The following is a 15,097-nucleotide window of genomic DNA, read 5'->3' on the forward strand; positions in this document are numbered from 1 at the left end:
CTGGACAGTCATCCAAAGTTTCTCTGTACTGTTGGGGCATCCATTTTTGGCCTACAGGCCCATAGTATCCAGCAGACATTTTCATGAAGCAGGAAAATTTAAAGACAGTTTAGTCACTTTTTGTTGTGTCCTGTAGAATGTCTTGTAGACTCTTTTATGAGTCAGGGACCCCAAAAGACCATCTCACCTTTAGGCAAGTTTAGCAGTTCTCTTTCTGTGGGTTCTTTGTGTCCAGTTTATACAATAGTCCAGGCAAGAGCAGTTTTTTGCCCAAATGGTTATCAAACTCCATAAGGTGTCTCTTTGATGTCCATCTTTTTTTTTCTTGAAGTAGATTGGTGCTGCCAGGAGCAGATGTGTCTCATTGTCATGAAAAACCCTAAGTTATTAAAACACTTAAAATGTCATATTTTATAATCTTTGAAAGATATGAAGAATGCCTATCTAAAATATATCTATGTACATCTAGAAAATCTAACTAACATGACTACAAGCTTGATTATTATTGATAATTATCCATTAACAACCTATATACATTACATTTTTAAACAAACTACATAATCACAATACCTTAATCAAGGTCAGAAATACATATACCTATAACAAAATTGACCTTAAAATCTATAGCAATGTAAATTATTTATACCTATATCATCTCCCCCTTTAAATGTAAAAGAACATTTATAAACAATATTTGGGAATATGGACGTAGTTCCCTGGTTACATTTGTTATGTAGATGGACACACTTAGAAACTGGGGCTTGAGAAAACGAAATAGAAATTAACTAATCCAAAATTTTAAGAACTTCAAATATTTGGTGTGGGTTTTTCTGAGGCCAGCCCTCGCATTAGTTGTTCCTTGTGCTTTCGGAATGATGCAGTTACAAAAAATTGGTGGATGAGTACACAGGGAGCAAGCCTGAAAAATAAACAAAACTCGCCCTTTTGGGGACTTTACAACAATGAAAAAGTCAAAAACATCTTCCTGAGATCCTGCCACGGTCAGGTGCTGTAACAGAGCCTGGAGAGCCGTGGGATGCTCAGGTCCTTGAAGAGAGGAAGGAGCCACTGTAAATATCCCACCTGAAAGGGATTTAGTACAGCAGAAACATTTAACAAGGAAAGAGGTTAATACAGAAAGTGGAAATGCCTCGATGCCCAACAAGAGATGGTGACACAGGTCAGAGCAGCATTTGGACAATGCCAACACCACTAAGAGTCCACGCACACAAGGAAGAAAGTGGTTTATCACAACTGGGTCATCAGGCCTGTCATGCAGATCCCGCCATGAAGGGGGCTAACAGGCAAGGCATACTGTTTCCCGTGCTGCAGCAGATACCACAGAGATACAACCTAGAACAAGATGGCCAGGAAGGAGAGAGTGAGAGCGAGAGAGAGAGAGAGAGGGAGAGCGAGAGCGAGCGAGCGAGAGAGAGAGAGAGAGAGAGAGAGAGAGAGAGAGAGAGAGAGAACTATGCTGGCAGACTTCCTGCTTCTTCCTCTTTTGTCCCCCAGCCTATTCGATGGTGTTGCCCAGATTTGGAGCAGGTTCCTCTTAGTTCTTTGTTTCTGGAAATTCCCCGCAGACACATCCAGAAACGTTTCTTCTTACTATTATAAGCATCTTTCCATCTAGTCTACAATTAAGATGAACTGTCACCCAGTCACTGCCAAAATGAGGACCGAGAGAAACAAGTCAGCCTCTCATCTCCTCCCACTTTCATCAGCCCCTTTGATAGACCCTGTCTATCCTGTCATTAGGCCCTCAGAAGCGGACAGTTGCCAGGAATCCTGGAACCCTTCCAGACAGAGCAGACAAGGAAAGGACAGGTGTCTGGTAGGTAGAGGCTGTAGCTTCCTGTGACTATTTTGAGTTGAGCTATAAAGAGTAAACACTGGCAGTGCCTAGCTTGTGTCAGGCTCTGGCTTGACCCCCAGCACTGAAAACAAAGTTACCAAGTGACTTGAAGGGAGGTAAAAGAGGTAAAGGAAGAGAGGTTGTCCTCATCAGCTACCTGACACCTCCCTCTTTGTACCCCATGACACACCAGGTACTTTACATGTGGACTTTAGCTCTCTGGATCCTTAACACAATCCACACAGAGGTATCATTCCAACTTTACAAGGCAGAATGGAGTGTGGTCACACACAGGTAGTTCTAAACCTTAGAAGGCACAGGCAGGTGGGACTGTGACTTTGAAGCCGTCCTGAGCTACATAGTAAGTTCCAGGCCAGCCTGAGAGACACACAGCTAGACCCTGTTGCTAAAGCAATGAGGAGACTGGGGCTCTTCCAAAGGTCCTGAGCCAGAATCCCAGAACCCGTACGTTGGCTCATAACTTTTCTAACTCTACTTCCAGGGGGATCTGATGCCCTCTTCTGGCCTCCACGGGCACCATGTATGAATGTGACACACAGACATATAGGTAGGGAAAATACTCACACATATAATTTTAGAAAAATTTCAGTGAGGAAACCGAGGTCAAGTTGGCTGTGCTAAACGTGCTCAGGGTGACCGCGAAGATGTGGCAGGACCAGAGATGGAGTGCACTTCACAGAGTCCAGTGTTGCCTAGCATCCCGTAGCAGTCCGCCTTCCGTGGTCACCCATCACTCTCTGAGCAAATGGTAAATGTGACCTTTTCCAAATGCACACAAACCTTAATCTCAATCACAAAGGACAATGAAGTGAATAAAAAAAGCTTATTGAATTGAAACGGAACAGACTTTTGTTAGCCTAATTACTTTTAACTCCTATTAAGTACTTAAAAGCTACAATGGAAATATTTTCTTTTACTAAAGTTCATTGTTTAAAGCTTTAAATTTTTTTGAAAATTATTTTTTATATATGAACATTTTGCCTAAAAGTTTTATCTTAAAACTTCTCCAGAGCCCAAGATACAAGCTAGCTGCCTCTGGGCAGGAGGTCTCAGCTGACCATGGCTGGAGGGGTGACTCTGAATCCTCACCTCTCAGGCTTTTCACACATGCAGCCACTCAGGGGACTTGTGGCTCTCCATGGTTCTCATCCTCCCAGGTCAGAGGTTCTCCCAGGGCTGAGATGTTCATATTCAGTGTCCCCTGTGCTGCTGCCCCTGAACTCTACTGGCTGCCGGCTTTTGCCTGGCAGTACTGCAATCAGCTGTCCAGTACTGATTGGCTATAAATCCTTACCAGTGGCTGTGAGATATCAGACACTTTTTCCACCAACTGTTCATTCAAATAATATTTATTTATCAATTATGAAGAACCCAGGAATTGAGTAGATGGCGGTAGGACAAAATTCCCTCTTATCCCAATGTGCTTCCTGCTCCTATAATGAAACACCATGACCAAACACACCCTAGAAAGGAAAGAATTTATCTGGTTACAGATGATAGTAACATATCATTGGAGGAAGCCAAGGCAGGAACTCAAGGCAGGAAGGAACCTGGAGGCAGGAACTGAAGCAGAGGTCATGGAGGTTTGCTTCTCTTGGCTTGCCCAGTTGGCTTTCTTATACACCCCAGGACCACTCCCTAGGGATGGTACCACCCACAGTAGACTGGATCCTTCCACTACAATCATCAGTCAAGAAAATTCCCCCATAGACTTGCTTACAGGGCAACCTGAGAGAGGCTCCCTCTTCCCAGATATAGCTAGGTTTGTGTCAAGTTGACAAAACCCAGCTAGCCCACCTCCCATTCCAGGTTCTGGCTTTTCAGCTTCACAACCTTGCCTGGCGGGAAATACTATGCTCATCTTGTAAAGGGAAAGACCTAGGTTCAAACAGGGTGAGCAGGTGCCCCTCTTTGCTTGCTAATTCCATATAATTTAAATGTGTTCACCAAAGGTTATCATGTTGGGGGACACAGTCCTTAATGTGATGATATTGAAAGATGAACTCTTAGATGTGGGTCTAGTGGTAGAACCTTAGGCCAATTGGGTGTTAGTCTCAGAAAGCACTATAGGACCCCAGTATTCTCCTCCCCACCCCTTTCTGTCCATCTGTCTTCTTGATTAGCAACCTCTTCCTTCCACAAATGGCCCCACAACAACCGTTCACCTTCAGCTGCCATGGCAAAAGGGATCCCTCAAAATCTGCACTGTGCTGTTAGAAGTCATAGCCCTTTGGACTGCGATCTAAACAAACCTCTTTATAAAATTAAGCTGCCTCCGGTGTTTTATTATAGCCATGCAAACTGACAAATACATCACCCTGTACCATCTCTCTTACTTCCTGGGTGAGGCAGGAGCCAGCAGAAGAATTGGGAAATTACCTAGAGAAATTGGAAGCCGCTGCTGCTTTGTGTGCTCCAATAGAAGAAAATAAATGCACCTGGCCATCCACTGGCCTCAGATAATCAAGATCCCACCTGTAGTCCTGTCACACACTACCGAGCATATAGCGCTTACATAGTTAAACAGCGGCTCAAGCAAAAAGTATGTTTGTTGTTGTTTAGAAAAAGCGGCCTGAGAGAGAAAGACGACATGAGACGGAGTTCACAGGGAGCGGTTTTTATTAGGGGAGAGGGAACGTAAAAGGAGGGAAAGGGAAGGGAGAGGCTGGCCTCTGGGGACAGAAGAAAAGAGAAGAGAGACAGAGAGGGAGGGAGGGAGAAGGACAGACAGAAAGAGAGAGAGATGGGAGGTAGGCAGGGTTCTTTTAGAAGTGAATGTAATGAATGTGTACAGGTGGTACCCTTAGAGGCTGCCGCTGAGGACATATCCTGACAGGACCCCAAGGGCAGGCCAGTACAGATGCCTGAATACTAACAATGCTATCACTTTATTTACTTTTTTTTTTTAAAAAAAAAATGAATTGTTTTACTCTATTGTAGTATTTCTTAGGCAGGGATAAATTTGCCCCCAGAAGACAGTTAGCAATGTCATTTTTTATCGTCATCACTGGGGGTGAAGCGGTATTGGGTAGAGCCTGGGATGCCACTAAACACCCTACATTACACAGGACTGCCCCCACAAAGTAAGAATTAAAAGGCCCCAAATTTCAAACACAGAAGATAAGCAATTGAGCTAGTGGGGACATTTCCTGGCATGTTTGCCATCCTCATGTTATTTTTAGTGGGTGCCATAGTATTTGACCATGTGGCCGATGGCTTCCTGGAATACGCTGGAAAAAGGACTTCTCTGTACCTGAGTTTAGGACTCCTCTTCTTTGCTTCACCTTAAGAGATTCAGACAGCAGTGATGGCCTAGGAGGCTTCCTTTAGGGTAGGTAATACCATTGTTTGGTTCACTCCACTGGACCCTGGGGCTCACTGGTTCTTGAGGGAGCATGAGGGTTGCAGTGATTTAGTCACTATTTCAAATCATTGTGCTCTGTGAGTCCTTTCTCTCCTTTGTCCTGGGCCCGGAGGCCCCTCTTGGCTCTGTTGTGAGCTTTGGGTGGATGCTAATGTCTTCTAACTAATTCGAACTCCAGAAGCTGTGTAACACAAATCCATCAGATGAGAGCTATTTCAAATCCTTCAGGATTAAGGAACAATGACCTTGTCAGAAACATCAGGAGAATTAGAGACTGAATGTGGTTTTCCTAGCCAGGGTGAGGCTCTGGGTGACTGAAGAGACCAGCAAGCAGCTGTGCTTTCTCTGTAACAAGAGGCCACTGATGGCTCAGTTCCTGGCTCTCCCTTTGTGTGGCCGCGGGAGTCATTGGTTTCTGAGTGTCAGCTGCACCTCACTGACGTCTTCTCTTTGTTAGGTGAAGGCTCTGTGTTGAGAATGGGTTACCCCTGGCTATGGGGGTAAGGTGGCCAACCAGACCTTCAGACCTGAAACCAGGGTGGGGGTGTGGCAGAACATGATACTCCCTCCCTGTGGGAAGACAGAGAAGGGACTTGCTGAAATCCTTTAGTGATATCTTGGCTTTGAGGAAGTTGGAATTCAGATTCAGATTCTCCTGACTTCCTTTCTGAATAAGAAAGCCACCTCACCGAAGACCATACTGTCTTTCTGTGGTCTTATTTTTAGACAGGAAGAAATTACAAAGCACAGCATTGTGTTGGGGATTCTGGAGGGGCGTCTTCCATGTAATTGTGTCAGGATACTAGAGGGACCCTCTTCCATGACACTGTATCAGGGATACTGGGGAGGGAGGCATTTCCTATGTCACACTGTATTGGGGATACTAGAGAGGCCATCTTCCATGGCACTGTATTGGGGATACTAGAGAGGCCATCTTCCATGGCACTATATTGGGGATACTAAAGAGGCCATCTTCCATGGCACTATATTGGGGATACTGGAGGGGCCATCTTCCATGGCACTGTATTGGGGATACTAGAGAGGCCATCTTCCATGGCACTGTATTGGGGATATTAGAGAGACCATCCCCACTTAGAAAACGTTCACTCTTCACTGTACTTTTATGCTTGGTACCTTGTATGACAAGAGAATCAGGAAGCAAAGATGAGCTTCCAATAAAGGGTAAGAAAATCATGGGCTGAGGCCTCAGGAGGAAATGCCCTACTCAAGTTTAGGGGACTTTTGAAAAGGGAAACAAAAGGAACCTCGGGAAAGAGGCAAAATTCAGGCTGACCCAGATGCCAGTTCCAACTCTGGCCATCAATGGGCATCTCAGCTGCTGGTCCCAATGGCACCTGGGCAGGGAGCCTCCTCAAAGGGTAAAGAAGAAAAATGGATATTCTTTGATATGGCTCTTCTACTAGAATGTGAAGAACTTAGAGGAAAGGGGAGAGTCCTTACTGGACTCCAGGAGCAAAAGTTAAACCGCACCAGTCAGACTCCTGCTTCTCAGCTCTATAGTCAGCCTCTTGACTATTCTGTTTGTAACCTGAACTTCACACTAACCCTCATAAAGGAAATGGCTTCATACGATGACCTCTCAAAGGCCCATGGGCTCATATGTTTGAATACTTGGTCCCCAGTTGGTGGTGCTGTTTGAGAATGATTAGAAGGTACACAGAGCTGTTCTATGTAACTGACAACATAAATGCTCCATGGTACGGCTAAGGGGATGGATTTTACTGTGGAAACGGGAGAGAAAACAGGCTGAGGCGTCTTGTAGAGTCCAGAGAAGAGAGAGAAAGAAGTAGACTGAATATGGCCAGGAAACAAGGCCAGGAGAAAAACTGGAGAAGAGGAGAGAGAAAGAGAGCATATTTAGAAATAGTAGGGTTAAAATGAGAATGAGTAGCTAGGATGAAGCCAGCCAGTGAACTAGAGGGAATTTATGGCAGGGAAGGAGCGAGAAGGGCTAGGAAGCTAGGATGGACTTTGAAATGTGTAACAGGTGCTTGTTATACCGCGAGATCCCAGAGGCTGGCTTGTGCTTTGGTATAACAGGTACCTCAGATACATTTGCCCCTTCTTTCTTTTGGAATTTGGGGAAATGGCATTTCCTTCGGCTCTGACGGTTACAGGTACTAGAGAGCCTGCGTGCTTCCTCCATGTTTACTGAAGACCCAGCCTGACTCCATCCCATGCTTAAAAGCCAAATTCGGTTCTTTCCTGTTTCTGATTAACCCTCTGTTTCTCAAGGATTAGGCTTTTGTAACCCACTTGTAACCTTAACTACAATGGTTCTCTACTGCCTGTTCCAGGAATGGCAATCATGTTTTTGTTTCAAAAAGTTAATAACCATCTTGCAACCCTACCTTTGTTTCCAAAGGGTTGTTATGGCTACCAGGTTACGACCACCTGTTGTTACGACCACCTTACAATCATGTCTTTTGTTTCAGGAGGTCATTATGACTCATTGTGTTTATGTTCTGCTCCTACAACCCCACCTATTTTGCCCTCTAAATGCCCCATTTGGAAAGTCCCTACCCCTGAGATATAAAAGTTTCATCACCCTTACATCTGATGCTGATCTCTTGAATCCATTTTAGCAGGAGGCAGTCTGTGTACGCTATTAAAAAAAAAAAAACCTTGCTTTAATTAAATTAATTTGGCCATGATGATTTGTGTCAGTGGTCTTTCTCCTTCCATCTTTGGGATTAACATTGCCAGGACAGGGAAGTTGACCCAACAGGATGGAGGAGGCAGGAAAGGAACAAAGGGAGGTCCCAGGATCCACAGTCACCAGAGGTCCAGCCATCTTAGAGACCATTCCCTCCTCCAAGCCTCCCTTAGGGCACGAAATGTGTGTCCTGTATCTGTTTGCAGTCTGCTCTTGAGTCCTCTGTAGACCTTCATGAATCCTGGCCTCAGACCCAGGCAGTCCTTACACCCTTCCCCTCACAGCAGTGTCCTGCGATGGGCATGTATCGCCTCTTTGCTCTACTTAGGTCTTGACCAAAAGAAACCAAGAAAGGCAGGAAGTGACTGAAGACCAGGGACAGGTTTACTTTGGAATGAGCCTGAGAAGGGCTCTGTCAGGGACACAGAGAGCAAACTTCTTCTATAGGTCAGGCTTCTTGTATGCTGGGAAGGGGACTGAGTCCCAGTTCAGCTAGGCAGTGTTAACGGTTAGCCTAGTGGAGGAATGGCACCAATGGCGGAACTCGGGAAATGGGCTTTGGGGAACTGAAACAGCAAGCAAGGACAAGGACGAGGGGCCTATTTGCATCTAAATGGGGACTGCTCCTGCTGGAATGTCATCATGGGAAGTGGGGCAGTTATTGAAGCCGGACTGTAGCTCACAGGAAGGAAAGGGGCTAGAATGGGTCACATCTTACACTGTTGACAGTGAGGCCCTCCCTCATAGTGCAAAACCCGATAACCACGTCCTGTGGTTGTCAGCAGCACTGAAGGGCTCCAATGGAAGAGACCAATCACAGAGATATTTTTCAGGAGGATCCCACAAAGACCATGTGAAGATGAGTCACGAGGTGGGCCAGCCAGCCTCCCTCAGCTCCAGGGTCCCAGAGACTGTACACAAAGCCAGCCTCCCTCAGCTCCAGACCTAGGGGCTGTACACAAAGCTGAATGGTTGCTGGATCTTGTATGGGAAGCTCAATCAACCTTCTAAAAGGAACAATGGATCTATAGTACAGCATATGTTTCAGTGCTTTCTTTGCACTGTGTAATAGGCCTATCTCATTCATTTGCTTAATGGCTCCTCCCAATAATTAACAGGGTAGGCATCGTTTTATTTCCCACTTTACAGACAAGGTTCCCCAGTGCTCAAAACACTCAAAGAATATAGTCAAATCCCCTGGTTGCAAAGCAGCAGAAACTGCAGGAAGTTCAGATCCCAAAGTCCTGTCTCTCTTAAGGAGGTGCCTGTCCCGTGCTCCTCACTGTGGCCACTATGAGCGCTGTGCTTTGTGGGAGGCAAGAACACAGGCTGATGGGGTTTCTAGGAAATGTCCTATCATGTGAGTGTGTCTGTTCAGCATTCCCTGAAGGCAGAGCTTGGATCTGAGCTGTCACCCTAGGCAGAGGGCTGTCAGAAGCCGGACTAAAGCCATTTCAAACCCTGATTTTGCTTGGGCCCCCCTCTGACTGAGTTCTGAGGAGTGGAATTGACGCACGTGGGAACAGTGGCCCACTTCAGATTCCAGTCTGTGCTCTCTTTATGGCAGACAGGAGTTGGGCATGATGCCAGAAGGGAACAATGTCAAAGGTTTCTGTGAGTCCTGGGGAGGGGCCCTGGTTAGTCGAGCCAGGCAGTGCATGATACCAGGCTCCTGGAAGCAGGAATGGAGTCTTGCAGGGTTATTCCCCACTTGGTTTTCTGATATCAGTAGATGTCAGCAAGAGATCATCTGGGCCTCAATGAATAGTGCTGAGTCTCTGGCACCTACCAATTTGTCCCTATTCTGATTTCATTCATTTCTTCCACACATCACGTCACCCTGCTTTGAAAAGAGATGCACAGCGCCCATGCTGGATTCCCAGCCTCACCCTGAGGCCACCCTGGCAGGCCATGAAGTCAGTGAAGAGGGAATGGGTTGTGCCCTCTCTCCCTCCGTTCCCATCTCCCACCACCTCCGCACCTCCCCACTCCCCGTGCCCAGCTTCTACTTTGTTAATTAAGGAAGTCTTTGGGGCCCTGTGAAGGAGTCTATTGTGCCCTGCCTCTCAAAAGCAACAGGCAGCCACCACTTTCACAAACAGTTGGCATGACGACTAAGCCACAAGGACACTTTCAAAATGGGCAATTTAGCTTTAAATGATCATTGCATTTTTAACTGGATGTCACATTCCCGTAATTGCACAGACAGCTAATTGGGCGATTGTTCTCAGTTTTTCATTTCTGTTCATTTGCCACTTAGTGTTTCTATGTACAAATGTACACAGTAGCACTCGTGCACTCCCACACACATGTATAGGCACCCACGCAGAGTCATTCACAAGATGGGCCAAGTTGATAGCTCTGTGGACACCAATGACTAGCTCCAAGAGGCAGCCTCAGTGCTGGACCATTTGGTGGATACTGATTCACCAGCATCAACGCCCCTGATGGGCAGCCTTTGATGCTCCCACATTCCCTCCTCTCAGACCAAGGATTCTCATAAGGGTCAAGATATTAGGAAGCCTGCACACACATACATACACACACACACACACTGACAGCAGGGCAGTCAATGTGTGACTCCCTTACTTACCTGGGAAAGTTCAATGTGGCTCTTTTTACATTTTTAGATTCAGAAGCTGGCAGCCAGAATAGATATCTATCTTTTTTTCAACCTTACCCCGCACAGACAGAAAACACAAACGTTGCCACCTGACGGAGAATGTCCTGGACTGTGAAGAGATGCTTCGATTTATTCCTGGCCCCTGTGGCCACACGCATGGCACCTGACCTGGAACTCAGAGAGCTGAGTTCCCTGTGTCGCTGTACTAGTTACACAAAACATTTATTTCTTACATTTATTTGTGGGTCCCGGTGTGCCAGCACAGCCCTGCGGAGGGGCCTCAGAGTATACGCGGAGGTGGATGAAAACTGCCAGGCGTTAATTCTCTCCTGCTAATCTCTAGCCTCCCGAGACTGAACGTGGGTCCTAGGTTTGGCAGTGCCTTTACCAGTGAACCTGTCTCTCCAGCTCTCATTTTCGTTTCCAAAACACCAATCTTGGGAAAGTTCCTGCATTGCTGGCCTTCTGTGTTAAGTGCGCTCTGGAGGAAACATTTCTATCAAAGCCCGGCACAAGTTGTTCTTCCTAAAAGAGTAGGGAAAACTGGTTCTCTCATCTTAATTACTGTTTAAAATCTAAATTGCTGCTCCAATAAACTGGACATCATCATTGATGCACTCAACTTGTGTTCCAGCCCAGGGCAGATGGTTAATTCTGCTGCTGAACTGAGCGGAAATCCAGACATAAAAGACTGGAAGAGGGCCTGTCGCTCTGAGAGGGAAGGGCAGCCATATTTCCATCTCAGATGATAGGGGCCATTCTGACCCCTCAGCGCTAATCATGAGCCTTTTTGAGCACAAAACCCTTCCTTGGTTCTGCTTTCCTGGCGACTGTCTAATCGTGTCTAGTCATAGACATTACAGTAGAGTCTTCTTGTTTCTCACATACCAAATAAGATAATGCACAGAGAAGTCAGGTTCGGGGAACAATAATTGAATTGTTAGACTCCCACAGGCGGTGCGATCACGAGGCCTGTTGGAGGCTAGGTGTGTGGGCGGAGGGGGCCTTCAACCTGCCACATCTCCAAATAAATTTGTCCTCAACCCACAGCCTGGCCATCAATAAAATGCAAGGCTAATTTTAAGAGCTTAACGCAAAGCCACTGGGGAGGAATCTGACTTTTATCAAGTCTCTCTCACACGCATTATCTTATCAGATCCCTACTGTGGGCTGTAACGTGTGACGTTCCATTAATTCCATTTCGTGGGCAGGGGCCCTGAGGGAGGGAGGAGAGACAGTTACCACAGCACGTCCAGTCAGCGAGGTGCTGGGTCCCTTCTCTTGCACAGCTGCTTTTTGCTTTTCAAAGCAATCCGCCTGCCACAACCCTGATGTCCCATTGGCTACCTCCACAGCTGATCACGGTCACACCAGGCTAACGCAACTGTGCCGAAACATCTCCAGCACGTGAGACTGGAGGGCTGGGCCAAGGCCTAGCAAGCTGCTTGGTACTCGGCCTGCAGCCTGAACAGCTCAGTCTCACTCCTCTGGCCTTTTTCATCCTTGGGTGCCCTGGGCACCTACAGAACCTCTGGCTGGAGTGGGTTAGACACAGATGCAAGCTTTCTGTTTTGTTTCATTTTGTTTACACAAAGGCAGAGTTTCTTATTTTTAAAAATAAGAGGCTGGGGTTGCATCTCGGAGGACTGGGGCAACGAATTCGATCAAAATACAATGTATAAAATTCTCAAAGAACTTCCACAACTTTTTAAAAATAAGAGGCTGGGGAGAGGGTTCAGTGGGTAGTGACGCTTCTGTGCAAACATGAGGACCCGAGTTCACATCTCCAATACTTAGGCAAAAGTGAACACAGCGGCCTATGCGTCTGCTATCCCAGTGCTGGGATGGGGAAGGAAGAGAAGGTGAGAGGGAGCCGTGTACAGGCAAACCCTGGAAGCTTGACAGTCAGTCACTATAGCTGACATTGTTATATTGCCATGACACCTCTCCCCTGTCACTCTCTCCATCCTTGATGCTCCCTGGCTTCTACTGCCTTGATCAAATCTCACACCCACAGGACATTCTTCTTGCATAAGTGTCAGACTTCTTTCATGAGGTTGTCACTCACAGGGGGCCCGAGGGTCCACCTGGCTTTCATATGATCTCATCATACACAATTCCCTGAAAGGGTCCCAGTTCCACATAGAGGTCTGAGATACTGGGAAGTCAAACTTCAACACGTGTGCTTTGTGTGGGTTGGGGGCAGTGAAACCCATGGAAAGCACCAGAAGACTGGTATAAGTCAATCATGCCCTTACTGTTTTTCAGGTCACTGGTTTGGAGGTGGGCATGTCACTTACAAATAGCCAATGAGCCCAGAGAAATCCTGCCAGAACATTCTGGGGGAATAATTGCATGCAATGGTTCTATGTCCAGATGAGCTGACAACCATTTTATATTGGCAGGATGGTGATTTCACAAAGACAAACTTCAGGAGAGGCTCTGAGGTTCCTAAAGAGAAAGTCAGGAAGTCAGACTTCTTCCTCAAAGTTCTGTCAAGCATGGGTGTGACATCTGGAACTCCTGCAGCCCTTATGGCACCCTGAGGATAGCCAGCACCCAGGCACACACAGAAGAAACTCACAGAGCAGCCACACCCTATTGCATGCCTTGTAGCCCCCCTCTTCACGAGGAACCTAGGAAGTGGGCTCATCAATCACAACCTGCAGGTGGAGAAACCGAGACACACGGAAGCTCACGAAATCTGCTTACCAGAGACACAATGCTGCAGAAAGCACACGGCATCACAGCAAAAGGGCACTGGCTGAAGTAGGTCACCTTCTGCCTGCAGAAATGAACGGCTCATCCCAGGGGAAGCTGCTCAGGCCCCTGTTTTCAAGGATGGGTCTTGGAGGCTGAGGCCACAGGGCTGCCCGTGATGCTCTGCCATGTCCTCACCCATGGCAGGTGCTTCTGCTCAGTGGAGGCCAAGAGACAGCAAGGAGATCCGTGTAGCCAGACGTGCCCTTGCATCCTAGTCATGTCCTGGCAGACAGTGTGCACTGGTACCAGCTGTCATGTCGCAGAGACCAGACGGGAGTCCCCGGGGATGCACAGAGAAGAAGAAGAGAACCCAGAAGATAGGCCCTGCCTGCTCATGTCAGCTGAGCTTGACCCCAGGATGCAGCTTCACTCATTCTGAGAAGCACACTTGTGCACCTTTCTAAAATATTGGCCACTCCAAGGAGGCAGCTGAAGGTAGATTTTTGTTTCAGTTGTCTTAGCATCTAAGCTTATAAACGTCATGGAACACTTTTCTTTGGAAATCAGGAAGCCAGGAAAACTGGATAGAGACAGTCATTGCTCACTGCTGGGGACTGATGTGTGAGTGGAGCTGACTCCCCTGCCTCTGAGTGCTCAGGCAGTGCCCTGGGAAACGATGGTCCTTTGAAAAGGCACAGTGCTCAGACACACCGCACCGTGTCCAGCGGTGCTTTTCTGGGACCATCCTGATTTCATTGTTCTCCTGCCACACTCGGCACCTTTCCATTGAAGGCTGGCCACAGTCCAGGCTCCTGGCCCTGCCCCTGGCTCCTTCCTACAAGAGGCCATGTAAGTCTGTTTGCTGAGCTCTGCTGTTTCTTCTCTCCTCTGTGGGACCCCAGAATGAACCTGCTGAAACCGGTTCCCATGGCAATCACTGCTGTCGCTCTTTAAAAATAATAATAATAATTCATACAGAGTCTGGAGAGATGGCTCAGCAGTTTGGAGCACTGTGTGCTCCTTCAGAGGATCCGGGTTCAGTTGTTAGCACCGTGGTGATTAACAGCTGTCTGGAACTCCAATTCCAGGGAGTGCAACATCTTCTTCCGGCTTCTGTGGGCACTGCATGCACATGGGAAAGGTTTGGGGGGACAGAATATCTGGGTGTCCTTAGGCATCACCTTCCCGATAGTTATCACTTGTAAAAGACAAAATAACGACCTAGGCATGAGGGAGCATACCTATAATCCCAGCTCTCAGTAGAATAAGGCAGGGGGATTATGAGTTCAAAACCAGCTCAGGATATATAGTGAAGCCTTCTCTCAGAAACCTAAAAAAGTAATCAAAAGGAAAGAAGGAGTGGGCAGGCTGGAGATGGCTCAGTGGTTAAGAGCACTGACTGCTCTTCCGGAGGACCTGGGTTCAATTCCCAGCATCCACATGGCAGCTCACAACTGTCTGTAACTCCAGGATCTGACAGCTTCACACAGACATACAAGCAGGCAAATACCAAAGCAAATAAAATAAAAATAAATATTTAAAAAAAAAAAGACAGAAGAGAGAAAGAAAGAAGAAAAAGTTGTGGCTTCAGAAATCTCCTTAACCAAGTGATCAAATTTAAGCAGCACAAGTAAGAAGGGCCATTTGGGTGGCACCATTATGACATCCCCATCCAACCCAGAACCTCAATCAAACAGGAAACAAACACCTAATAAACCCCCAAGTTATAGTTATTCCCCAATGAAGTTGACTGATGGTCTTTAAAAGTGCCAAAGCCAAGAGAAGACTGAGGAATTGGTTCCCAGAGGGAGCAGCCTTGAGAGCCAAGGTGGCTGACTTAGCTCAAGAGCA

Source organism: Chionomys nivalis, chromosome 4, assembly GCF_950005125.1.
Source record: "Chionomys nivalis chromosome 4, mChiNiv1.1, whole genome shotgun sequence".
Classification (NCBI taxonomy): Eukaryota; Metazoa; Chordata; class Mammalia; order Rodentia; family Cricetidae; genus Chionomys; species Chionomys nivalis.